The sequence below is a fragment of the Melospiza georgiana genome, chromosome 5 (genome assembly GCF_028018845.1).
Source record: "Melospiza georgiana isolate bMelGeo1 chromosome 5, bMelGeo1.pri, whole genome shotgun sequence".
Classification (NCBI taxonomy): domain Eukaryota; kingdom Metazoa; phylum Chordata; class Aves; order Passeriformes; family Passerellidae; genus Melospiza; species Melospiza georgiana.
Window position 1 is genome coordinate 30,515,218 of NC_080434.1, and position 14,087 is coordinate 30,529,304.

At 42.5% G+C, this 14,087-nt stretch overlaps 1 protein-coding gene across 2 annotated transcripts in view; it reads right to left on the reverse strand.

Moving 5' to 3' along the window:
* Positions 1-14,087, reverse strand: part of LRBA (LPS responsive beige-like anchor protein) — a 368,385-nt gene that overhangs the window by 147,956 nt on the left and 206,342 nt on the right. The window lies entirely within an intron of this gene.

Consider the following 14,087-nt stretch of genomic DNA (forward strand, 5'->3'; position numbering starts at 1 on the left):
CTCAAAAGACTGATTTATACCTACAGTCATAAGAAAGTCAACTCTATCATGCAAGCCTAAGGGAAAAATCAGCAACAGTTCTGATTCTGGAATCCCAAACACAGCCCCTCTCACACAAAAAGCTAGCTCCCAAATAAATATAACAACATTCTAGATATCTTACATATGTACACAAACACACATAGCAACAGGAAGATAAAATTCAGTCCTTGAGATCCCAGGCTCCTCAATTTTTATTTGCATCATTTATACAAGTTCCAAGTAGCTACAACTTCATGTGCTATTTTACACAGAAGCACCAATAATGCATTCAGATCTATAAAAGATAACAAAGGGATAGCAATGGATGTCCCAAATACATAAAAAGCTGATCCATACTTAATTTTATATGAATTTACCAGTGATTTCATAAAAAACTAACAGAGCTGTACACTCTTAAAAAATACAATCTTCAAGTATCAAGTTCATCTTAATACATATGAGAATTTCTTCCAAATATTGTTACAACACACATACATACACATTTATATATATATATAAAATCACTATGTATTTAAATCCACTACTTTAAATTAATTATTATTTAGGAGAATGAGAATTAATTTTATACATTTGTATATCATCTAACAAATGCAGTCCTGACTTCACTGGCACAAGCCTCATACAAACATTAAAGTGATCAGAATGCAACTTTCTGTGCAGTAAAATTAGATAATGTACATAATGTATTGCATGCTATTGATTCTGAAATGACATTGTGGAAGAGACTCATACTTAAGTGTGCCACAGTCTCCAAAAGATTACCCTTACCCTTAATTATCAGAACCAAAAAGCAGTCATTTCCAGAATTTACTTACCAGCATTGTTTATCTTAACATTATTCTCTGAACTGTACACAATATTTTCACATTTGCAACATTTGATGCAATATGCTTTGTTGCAAGAGACAAAAGAAAAGTATTCTAATTCTTAGTAGGCCCTTGAAGTGTCTCTGTATACTTTCAAAATAGATAAAACAGAAGTGTCAAAGTATTTGAGATTTCTAGTGCGAGTGGGTAAACCACTGTTAAACAGCACAACAGTCCAACATACGCCTTTTGTCAAAATATTCTTTAATTTTGTTCTAAATGGTTTAAGGGGTGGTGGATAAGTGGGTGGAAGGAGGTTTCTTACTTTTACATTAGTTCATTTGCAACTAATTTTGAAATATTTTTCTCTTTGTAGCCTTCTGGAGGGGTTCAGTCAAACTGCTAAACTGATTGCACTGTATCACTAACATCTGTAACATATCGATCATTTGACTCCCAAATCCTTCAAACATTTGCTGACCCACAACTGCTTCCAGACTAGGCCCAAATAATTTAGCACAAAGTTACATTTAGAAAAGCATTTTTGTGCTCTGCTATTATCATATAATTAAATTCAGAAGTCTCTGCATAATCTGCATTTCAGCATTCAGAATTCTGGTATTTTTTTCTTTTTTTACATCTACACACAGTGTCTCCATAAAAATAAACTGATTTAAAATTACTACTCTGCTAATCTATACTTTGTCAAAACTTACTGAAGCTTCATTGTATGTTGCTTCCATGTTTCTGCAAGAAACTGTCTTTCAGGTTGTACACCTGTCTTCTCCCACTTAAAAATTATGGCTGGCTTAAAATGCAGCATGCTACAAAAATGAAAGTGTCAGGTCTCAAGCAAATTTGTTAAAACCCCAAATTACCACAGTAAACCTGAATAGATACAAGCCTATACTCATATGCTTTGTATCTTTGGCTTTCATTGTACTCAGCATATTAAAATGTAACACGTGCTTCCAACGACTCCCATTGGAAGATGACAGAACAATTCTGATGTATATTTTGAAGTGTATGTGCCATCCTCACAGGGGGTTTTATTCAGGTATATTTGACACAACAAATTTTAATTTTTTATGCCCATTTTAAAACCTAACAAACCCTAACCCTTAAGACTTTTATTTACTAATGCCATTTATTGCTAAACTGCTTGAAAATAACTTGACAAAGCTGATGTTCCAAACAAAGACCACACTTCCTGTTCTTACAGGGAATCTGGAACACCATCAATGTTTTGTTCAGCTTGCATAAGTCACAAGTGATTGGCCACAGTCCCTGTGGGCATGCCATTTCATCCAGACTGGACGGTTCATTAGTCATAATTACTATAACTGTACAGCAGAGACTGCAGTTTTATCTCATCATACATCTTTGATAAAGCTGCTTCCATTTCTGCTTCATCAGCATGTGAAGTTACATTATTGGAGCTTTCATTTTCCAATCTGTGATTAACATCGGTTGTTGTGCTTATAAAACACGCACCAAAATTCAAGATAACACACAAAGTGAGGCCACGGCGTGACCACTGTTTGAACTTTGCCTTAGCAATCCTGCAGCAGTCACTGCTGCAGAGGAAGAAGAGACTCTGAAATGACAGAGTCGCTAAGAAAATTTAACCAAGGATGTACCAACACAATCTGTAAGAGAATAAAATAAGGATGCTGGTTTCTAATGTGAACTGTGACACAGAAAAATCTCTGTTTGGTACAAAGGTTAGAGGCAGGAAATTTCTGACAACTGCTGGGTCAATCAGCATTTTTCAGGTGGTGTTTATGCAATTGCAGAAAACAAAAGCCTGCAACATAAAGAACCGCGGTGAACACTGACAGCCACCGTGCTGCACTCCAGTTAGCAAACAGATGCTGAAACACTTAAATCTAATAAGGACTGCGAATGCAATCTTTAGCAAAATGCATGTAGAAGTCTCCCATTAAGGCATTTCCTTGTTGTGATGCTTGTTGCTGATTTTTCCATCTTATTGTGTGATAATAGGGAACACAAAGGCTGGTGACACCATCTGAATGTGCATCGTGTACCCATGATGGGCCACATAAACAGTCATAATCGACAGCTACATGCAGGCACTGAGGCTGCAAAAATCCCAGAGTAATTAGTGTTGTCTGAATGCAATGACATCTGTTTTCTCATGGTCCTCTAGACTTGTCAGGCCAATAAAACATATATGAAAAAATATGACAAGCATTGCAAATGCCCTTCTGAAAGGTCTCACTTTGGGAAAAGCTGAAGGAATGACATGTGCCACCTCTTTTTTGCCAATATACCTAAAAGCCAAAGCTTAAAGATTTGAAAAACGTCTTTGGAGTCATTTTACATTTGACTATGGAAGGTTTATTCAGAACAGAGCCTGTGCTTAGGTAAGAATATTTTGCAGCAGCTTTTGTTCCTTTAGAAAAGCAAGCTTTGTTAACAGAAGAGTAAATGTGACTGTTTATTTCTGACCAGAGTGCTTCCACATCTGTGTCATTACCATCTCCTTTTTTAATTAAAGTAACAGACACCATGTAGACCACAATAGTGTATGTCAATAATAATAATAATAATAATAATAATAATAATAATAATAATAATAATAATAATAATAATATGCTTGAAGAGTGCAACAAGAACAGCTCCATAGGTGTGCCTTCTGACATTGCAAAAACACTGTGCCCTTTTCATCTGAAGACCTAAGCTTTTGTTTTAGGATCCACAGCCTTTTTCCTTAACATGCCTATTCCCCCACTCTTTTCTGGCCTGTGGCATGTTTGAGCATGCGTTTTCTCCAAGAAAGACATTAGTCATCATTAACAGAAGCCTTGACACCAAGTCTAAGTGCCTCTCCACAATGACCAAGTGGCAATCATCTTTCTCTTACCCTGTCACTGCTGATTAGGGGGTTCTTTCATGAAAATTTAATTTGTCGCCTTTCTACAGCTCCTCTTTACATTTCTGCAATAACACACCATGCCAGCAACACTAAAAATACAGTAAAGGAGGCTGGACCTGTTTATAAGAAAAGGTAAGATTCAGGTTGCATGGCTGTACTTTTCACCTAGTTTAACAAAAGAAAAAACAAAAAAGGCCCTGCAGGATAAAGAAAACAACTGAGAAGAAAAACTCCCATTAAATATGGAAGGACTCAAACAACCTGGCACACTTTTGATCCAATTAAATTTTTTTTTTTCCTCTGGAAGACAGCTAGCCAGTCCCTCTTCCAAAGCTTTGTTCAATAGGCAAATGGGTAAATACAGTATCTAAACAGATTTTTACAACTAATCAATTTCATAACTGCTCCAAATAAACAGGTATTCAGGTTTTTAGCTTATATAAATATTTATTAAAGGATTTCATAATCCAGTGATAAATTTCAACCCCACTTCTTGCGTCTGTGTCAACATTGCCCTTGCAGTTTAAGAGTCAGCCATGAAGAAAACAGCTTTAGCTGCTGCAGACAGATGAAAGTTTCAGTCACAGATGATACTTTGCAGCTATTCAACACACACAGTCTCAGATTCCTGCTCTGTGTAACATTACAAACATTGTTGAACAAGATACCATAGCAATGAGTTATTTTAAGGAAGTTTTTCAAAACATTTACTCTTCTGCTTTATTTCAATTTGTCTAAAGATTTTTTTTAATTATAAGCATATGCTATTTTGTTAACATCTGTGCACAGCATAAAACCTGACTGAATTCCAACTTCTAAAAAAAATGCAGATAACTTACATTGCTCAAATAAAGTAACAATACTAGAAAACTTCATGAAATTCAGATTAAGATGCATGAGTTCATGTAACTGATTTTCCATACAAGTATACTTAAAAAAAACAAAAAACACCACTTATTACAATTTTTATGTTCTCCCAATATCTTTCAGAATTTAATTAAGTGTAAAGCTAAAATCTGGATCTACCTCTATTAAATTCAGAAACCACAGCTAGTAAAATCCAAGCCATAAAAACTTTATTCAGCTTCCTAAAGTATTGGTCCTCCACTACTGACCCAAAACAGCATTGGTAGTCAGAACAGAAACTGTATTGCTAACACTTTGGATTTATATGAAACCTCCAATATCTTTAAATAGTCTCCATACATGAAATTTAAGAAGAGGAAACTAGGAATTAAAAGTGGATTTTGAATGGCAGACTGTGATTGTTGTACTGCTATGGCAGTATAACCTTGATTAAATGCAGAGCAATACTAAAGTAAAAACAAAGCCCTGCCATGGTAACCTAAATTAACTACTGAAGCAGATCATGCTGATACAGAAAGCTGCTGTTTTAAGCTATTTCACTCGAACTCAGGGAAATCTTGGACTTTCTAGAGGGCACAAAATAAAGCTAACCTTGCGTGGCCGCACAGCTCCCATTGTTCTGTTCCCTGCGTTCTCCTGGGCTCCCTGCCCGACGAGCCAGGAACGCAGATGTCGAGATCCTTGCTCTGCACCCATGTCAAGTTCAAGCACGGCAAGTTTAGCTCTTTGACTCCCCCCCAGCCCCAAGTCACTTGTCAGTGAAAGGTTGGGCGATTTATTGACCAGTGCAGGACGCCTACTGTCAGTGCTGAAGGAAATATGAGCGGGGGCTGTCGCTGCTGTTCTGGAGCTCATTGATAATGACATACCTGCCTCTGTCACCCATTACCCATACTACAAACTACTTAGACCTAACTGAAAAATCAATAGCCTACTTGCACCGGTTCCTGTGGCTGCCTCCTTTGATTGTCAGCTCCTGTCTAGGGTCAGCACTTACATGAAAGGGGCTGTGACTGCCTGATGCTTTCAGGACAACCTAACGATATGAAACTAGCCAACAGAACAGTAAATTCTGTCCCCCTGCCCTCCTCATCAATTAGGCTTTGACTAGGCTTGCCTGTAGAAACCTGACCTTTTAAGTTTAGGTGAATATGGAACTCGCTGAACACGCCATTGCCCTCAGCACTGAGCCAGGAAATCCACTGACAGGTTAAACAAAACAGAAGGTTGTAACTGTCATAATTTGCATTGCACTTTCACGCCAACAAGGGTGTTATCAGAGGGGGCAAGCCCTGGAACACACAACGCAAGCACCCTAAGTCACTCTCCTCATAAATTTTCAAGTGAAGGGAGATAAAACATAAATTCACAAATGACCGCGCATTTCAAGCCCCACTTTCTTTCAAGTTCGCACTCTGGAAGCCCCCAAAGTACACAAACAATTCCCCTTTGGAGACGGGCTGGCATGCAGATGCCAGTCAGAATGAACCTCCAGGACGGATGATGGATGGGGAAAAGCCACCTGCCTGCACCTCTAAAGGACTCCTGTATTAGGGTTATTGCCCACTGAGCATTTATATGCATCAATGCGAAACATTAATGGAAAATACACAGACACACACCTGTATTTTGGAGCAGCAGGTAGCCATAAATTATTTTAAAGTCCCCAGAGCGCCCTAACTGGCACTTCTGAGTAGTATCCACTTGTACATCCTGCATCTTGGAAGTCCATTAGCAACTTCTAAATGATAAATGTTACATTTAAATGCATGTGCCCTCCTCCAAAGGATATTGACAACCATGAAGCAAAGAACTAAAGCAAGAAATCTCAGATCTTAAGTAAAGGCTGAACTATAATCTGAAGTTTAATACAACAGTTTTTATAACTACAAATAGACTTTTTTTAAAAGTTAATAGCTGAATGCCTTACTCCTCCTTTCTTCCAAAATAAATAAATATTAAAACCAAATGAAAATACCTTTAAAGTCTCTGATTAGGCCTCCTTTCTTATATTTTAATTTTCAATCAAAAAGTCTTTTATGTCCTTTCATGTTCCTGCTTTCATGGCCCTGCCATACACAATATACTCATGACTGGAAAATGCAGACAGTATGAATGATCCAAAAAAAATTTATAGAATTTGAACACCCAAGCTTCTTCATACCATGAAAGGACTGGCTACATCTATGAACTGTAGTGAATACTAATTTTTTGAAACTCTGAGAAGGCCAGGAGTTTTCAGAGGACTTTACTGAGTGCATGCAGTTAACAACTGTAAATGTAAATACACAAACTACTCCTAGAACTCCCAGGCAAGATTCAGAACAATAATTTAAGTAATGCTTTTTTACTCTACAGCTGGACCTTTTTAACTCATGCACCCTTAATATCCTTCTCACACAAAACTGTGCAGTGCCAGACACAAAAATGAGCTCTTGGTAAATAAGTGAGAGGAAAAATGCTGCCACTTGGTTTTCAGCATTTAAGACTCAGTTCCAAAACTCCAGATACCCTTGCAAGCTTTACTTCTGAATGCTGATTCAATATATGCCAGCTGCTGCATTTAGGTTATTTCAAATGCACTTTTTGAAACTGGAATTGAGAAAGGAAAATTGCTGAATTACAAAAAGATAAAAAACTTTTTTCATTAAAGCTTCAGATAATATGTTACACTGCAGTATTTGTTACATGGTACCAAATATACAATGTTTTAAACAGACACAAAACAGCACAAATGCAGAGAAGACTCCTCGAAAACGAAAGCATAGAACTGCGTTAAAGCCCTTTTAGATAAACAGAACGGCAGTCAGAATTAATATTGTACTCCAAACAAACTACAGAGCAAACACTAGTTAAAAATGGTAGACCTAATTGAGTCTGGATGGTCCCCTTTACAGACCTAATGCAATGATTAACTATGCATCTGGTAGCATGTCAAGTCCTTTTTGTGTGCCTATCTGATAGCAAAGTGAAAGGGCATGGACAGTGTCCAGTCCCAGCAAGCAAATCATTTGGAAGCAGTCATAGCCATAGATCAAAGATTTTTCACTCTATCCAGAGTCTATTTAAACACACCAACCCAGCCCCTTGTTGCAGACAAAACCAGTTAGAAAATAAGAAAGACTCCTTGGGATACAAAGATAATAAAGGAAGATAGAAGTAGAAAATGAAGAAAAGAAACAGACTGGCAGAACCTTGATTTCCATAGGCCAAGACAGCTGGTTTACATCCTAGTTTTATTTCAGATGGTTAAAGAAAAGGAACAATTTCCATCTCTTAGATCACCAAATATTATTTCAATTAAGCTATGCAGATGGCTTCTATACATTATTTGAGCCAATGCAGTTTCCCCTTTCCAGGAGTGGGAGATGGTAGCTTGAACTATTTTGCACACACGTTTTACCTAATTCATAAGAAAATTAAAAAGAGAGCAGCATATCAACATAGAGAAGTTATTCTGAAATAAGATATGCACAGCAAGATATAAAATAGGATTAGCTATGATTTGATTCTCTCATTAGAAGTAGCAACAAAACCCCTGCAATGGTTTTAAAAGTTGTAGTTTACTACTTTTATGTCAACATAGTACTTTCAAAGGATAAAAATTCAAAACTATGAAGTATAATGCACAGAAAAGTAGATGGTTCTAACTGTGTATTTAATTTGAATGAGGGAACAGTTAGAAGACTTCCTTTAAATTAAATAAAAACTTCATGCTTTTCCTATCAGACTCAAAGTCAAAACAAAATCATCTTAAAATACAGGGAGGAGAGCGAGACAGAAATTCGGTTTATTCTGTGCTGGTCACCACTGCTATTGAGAAGATTGAGCCCCCTCCATTCCCTCCTCCCACAACACCCTTCCCCTTTATAAACTGCCCTCATAGAAACTCACTGAAACGTTATAACCTGTACAGTGGCTGGTGAGGAGCAGAGGATTTCACACTGCTCTACGTTGTACTTGAAAAAGCACCTTTTTAATTATAAGCTTATAAACAAGGAGCTTTTGCCTCTGGACCTAGAAACTGGCGTTTTAAAAGAGTGTAACTCAGACAATTTCAGGTGAACTTATACATATGCTTTGTCTTGACAAAGGTGCATGAAGGTTTTGATCTCAGAAATAACTATCTAACCAGTAAAACCACACAGGCTGCTGTCTGTTGGCATCATCACGCATATGCAGAGACTTCAACATCTAAGGCAATAAACAGAACAATCATCTGCAGCTACTGACAAAAAAAACCCCAAAAGCATGCAAACAAATAGTTTTTTTCATTTCCAAAACTTTGATTTGGCTTATAACATCTTTGTATTTTTCGTAATTTTAAAGTAAGTGCTGATTCAGCATTATTAAGAACCAAACGTTATCTCTGTAGTCCACCTCATATTTTTTTCTCAAGCAAATAAGAGTTAATGCATTCAATTGGAGGCAGAGTTGAGAAAATTCTGGCATATTACATGTTTTCACTTCTTAAAAGTGATGCTATTAGTATAATTAATCAGTTATTATAAATAAAGAACAGCCAACACACATGAACTTGGTTACTTCTAATGGATAAAACAGCATGCACCCACACTAACTGCATCCAAACAAAAGGCCCACATGAAGTTTTAACAAGAAGAAAATTTTACAAAAGCACTAGAATTGCTCTTTTTTAGTATATGTCTGATTCTCCCTGATTGCCAACTTATTAAAGAAAAAATTACAAAACAGTATTTAGCATTCAAACCAGTCGACAGCTAAAAGAAGTCACCCTTAGTCACCATGAGAAAAGAGAAGATGCCACCTCTAATGCAAAGTTCAAAGCATTAGAAAAAGTCCCTCAGTAGCAGATTGTTTATGGTTAAACACCAGATTATGAACACATTCACGTTTTAAGACTGAACAGGAAAGCATAAATAAGCTACTTAAAGGAGTAGCTGGAAGCAACCCCTCTCCTGCTAAAGAAATGAAAGCTAGGCGAGACTTAAATACATGTATGAATTCTTTAATTACCATACCACTCAATCTTCACAGGGAAAAAAAGGTACAAGATTTCTACAACACTTAAGCCTGATGAGATACATGAATGACATTGGTAAAAATGAAATCATCCTTACTCCTCCGGTGTGTGCCATCAACTAACCTCACACACACAGACCTTAAAACAGATCAGCAGATACTAAAGCCCAGCCATGACTCCCAAAAAAAGGTACACACTGTACACCATCGAATGCAAAAGGAATTTTATCCCCCAAACCCAGCACAGCGCTGGCTGTAACTATGAACCCGGTTCTGCGATGGAGAAATGCAACGTGCATTACTGAATCATTTCTTTTCAAATCCATACATTCCCTGCAGCAGTTCAAGCTTCATCAGCAGTGCAGGAATGTATGAAAATGACAGGCAAAGGGCACTAGCTCTTTTCCCATACAGTTCTTCTATAAATGGAAGCAGAGTCCTACAAAGCACTTAAAGCTGAGAATGTCTGAAGACTGATCTCCAGGAAAAAAATAACACAATGCTAGGTTCCACAAGCAGATTAATTATTCCGTTTTCTGCAAAACTGTTTCCATTAAATGAAAGGACAGAGAGGAAACCAACTACTAGAAAATAATGGAACACTAGCTGGGTCTCATAAGCAAAGTTGTCACGAACAAAGCATACACAAACACATACATATTTCATATGCTATTCTTAAAAATACTTCTCAGCCCTTTCGGCAGCACCTGCTCCTGAATTCACTTTTCCCTCTGCCTCTCAGCAAGGGAGAGACAAAGGACAGGCTTGGCAGAAATCCTTTAATAGCCTTAAGTCACTTTGATTAAACTTTGATTTACCTTAAAAATTACACCTTATATCAGTAGCATGTTATAGAAACTTTAAAATACACCAGTCATTATTAAAAGACTGAAATATTTAATGTGTGCCACGTCGATAAGCTGGTTAGGGAATCAAATGAAAGTATGCTATATCATAACACAGAAAAAAACTTGCATGCTTTTTGCTAAAACTCTGAGTTGCTTTCCAGCCTTTTTTTCTTTTGTTGTTTCAGCGGTTAACACAAATCCATAATGCTCTCTTGATGGGAAAAAGAAAAGAAAGAAAAGAAGAAAAAGAAAAACAAGTCTTAACGGCAGCCCCTCGCTGCTACTTTGCCATCCCGAGTGTGAAGAGAACACCGTGGCACATCCCTCGCCTGCACGGCTGGATTTACACCCGCCCGAGCTCCGTGCCCTACGAGCGGGAGGGGGCAGGAGGAGCCAAGGCAAGAGCAAACGCTGCACACCGCGTCCCCTTCCCTGTATCTTTTTACAGAAGCCCTCGCTAACAAAACACTATAGCTCCAGGCAGCGGCATGCTGATGTTGGCACTGCTTAAACCAAACAAACACGATGTTTAACAGTCAAATAAAATGTCCCGCAGCCTCCCTAATGAATTTGTCAAGGACCATCAGATCACCCCCGCCCCTGCCTCATTAACTCAAGTATGATGAGACGGATTATAACGAGAGAATACAGATCAATCGGTCTGAAGACTTCAAGTGGCTTTTAGCCCTGAGAGTTTCCCTCTCTGCGGCACACGCACGCACACGGTCTTTTTTAATGGAATACAGTATCTCCTGCTGCTGGAGGGGATGCCACTTCGTTTTATACACCATCAAGGAGCTGCTGATGGACTTCTACACTAACATACATAAAAGCAGAGGTGACAAGGGCTCTTCAATTATAGCCTCCTCGGATCCTGTTCCCCCTTCAATTATTCATCCCGGCGAGAGCAAATTCCGCCACAGATGAAGCTGGTCTTAATGCAGTGCGGCCACAAACGCCCAGACACGGGAGAGAAGGATTTCACGTGCATTATTTGCTGGAAGTGTTTAAGTTTATTGCTCAAATGATGTTTCTAATTAGCGTTGGGGCAATAAATTAAAGTCAGCTTTTGTTTAGCTGATTTATTATTTACTAGGGCTTCAACCTCAGGCAGGAAAATTGGTAATGAATTGTTTTAAATCTGAACACTGGTAACGCTACATCATTAGGCACCTTTTCGGGGGGGTGGGAAGGGAATCACCCTCTCCTCCTGAAAAATGGAACCTTTCCTTTTACCCTGAAAAAAGGAACGCGTGTGCCCCCTCCACTGCCAGGGCCGCCTGAAGGCTCCGGCAACCTCCTCCGCGCCCAGGACACGGTAAAACCCTGGTCTGGGCGCTCTCTGCGGGAAGCGAGACCCCGCGGAGCCCTCCTGCCCACCTCCGCTCGGAGGGCGGCTGTGCAGAGCCCTCACCGGCACGGAGAGCAGCGCCAGCCCGGCAGCGAGTTCGCCCCGGTGGCGTGTGAAAGGCACCCCCAGCCCTAAGTAACTCTTCCCTTTGCCGGAGGGCAGCGGGAGGCGAGGCGTGGGACCCGGCAGCCCCGCCGGCCCGGCCGAGCCGCACAGAGCAGCTCCGCTCACGGAGCTCCGAGCGCCGCCCGGGAGCAGCTCCGCGGGCACCGACCCGCGCCTCGGGGGGACAGCCCCGCTCCAGCCCGCGCATCGCCGGGACACCCAGGGACCGTGAGAGCAGCGGCGCCAGCCCCGCTCTGCCCTCGGGGCAGCCCGTCCCCTCTCCCGCACCCCTCGGAGCCTTCTCTGGGCTCATCTCGCTCCCGACGGGGCCGGGCCCGGCGGGGACACCTCACACCGCTGCCAGCTCCGGGCACCGCCGGGCCAGCCCCTCCATCCCGTGGCGCAGCGTGCCCCGGCGGCAGGCAGGGAAGCCGGGAGCCGCTCCTCTCCTCGCGAAGGACGGAGCCGCACCGGCGCCGGGCACGTCTATACTTACTTCTTGCAGCGGTACGGCCGGCACCAGACATGTTTCTAATTTAAGCGCACACAGAAAACAGACGGCGGTATTTTCTTTATTAAAATCAGTCAGCTGCAGCCAAAGGAGGAGAGCGCAAGGAGCCGAGCCCCACCGGGTTACCGGGAGGCTCCGCACGGAGGAGCGCACCGCGCGTCTGCACGGCCCCGGCCCCGGCCCCGGCCGGGCTCCCGGGCGGCGAGAGCCGGCCCGCACCGCGGCACTGCACGGCCCGGGGGAGGGCAAAGCAGCTGCGCACCCTCGCCCCGAGCACCGGAGGTGTGGAAAATGCCCTCCCTTCCATCTAAGTTCCCGCAGGAAAAGCAGATCAGGCTCCTCCGCAGCAGGTACTGCCCCGGGGCTCCCTCCGACCTGACACCACGGGGCTACGGCTTTATGTCCAAACCATTTCATATTCTTATTAATATAAACTTGCATAAAATATCATTTCCTTTTGAATAACTCAATCCTCCGCTTTAGGAGGATGAAAAGAACTTTATGACACAAGATTTGTATAAATTAAGGTGACTGGGGGCAGTAAAACAAGGTGTGCCACGCTACTCCAGTGACGGTCTCACTTTCACTGCTGCAGCCCGGCATTAAGCGATATGAGATTTATGCCTGCGGTGAAGCCCCGGCCCGCCTCTCCCCTTTCCCCGCACACACCGGCACTGCCGCCGGGTCCCCTCGCACGGGCGGAGGGAGAAGCGAGCTCACCTCGCCCTTCACCGGCCGCCACAGCGAAATTACAGGGATTTTTTGTTGTTCCTCTCGCCCTACCCGACACACACATACACACGGCCCCAGGTGGCGGGACGCCCCGAGCCTCCCTCCCGGAGCCCATCCCGGCTCCAGCCCTGCAGCCCATCCCGGCTCCAGCCCCGGAGCGGGCGCGGGGCCGGGGGCGGGAGCGCGGGCGCGTGTGCGCGCGCCGCGAGCCGCGATTGGCCGCGGCGCTGACAGCTCGGCGGCGATTGGCGGCCCGGCCCCGCCCCGCGCCCGCGCGCGGCCCCATTCATAAACTACAGGGCCCGGCGGCAGCGCCGCGAGAGGGACGCGGGCACACGGCGCGGCAGGAGCGGAGCCAGAGGCGCGGACACCGGGAGCCCCGGCGCGCACTTCCAGGGGTGGGGAGGGGGAGGAGAACCCATCCCGGGCACGGCAGCTACGCCCTCCTCCCGCTCAGGATAAAACACAGTCTGTGCAAAGAAAACAAACAACAACCAAAAAAAAAAAAAAAAAAAAAGCAACAACTCCTCTCCATACAGTCTCTCTCACAACAATCTATGTAGAGCTGCAGGACGGGAATGAGAGATCCCAGACCAAGTGCACCCGTCTGCGCCTAAAGATAGAGACAGCCACAGAGCCGGGTTCAGCCAACGCCTCCAGCAGGAAAAGGGAAATCAACAACACCCCCTGACAGTCTGAGCGAGCGGCAGCCAAACTCATGCACATCTCTGGCGGTGCCACGGACTGAAAAAGAGAGAGAGAGAGACAGACAGACACAGAGTTCATTCTTCCGCTGAGGGCATTGCTCGCATTCTTCTCCTCCTCTCGTACCGTGTGCGGTTTTAAACTTCGCCGCCGACCGGCTTTTCTGCGGGAACCTTCTGCGAGTCCTGGGGAAGTTTCTTTGCTGTTTGGGTTTTCTTTT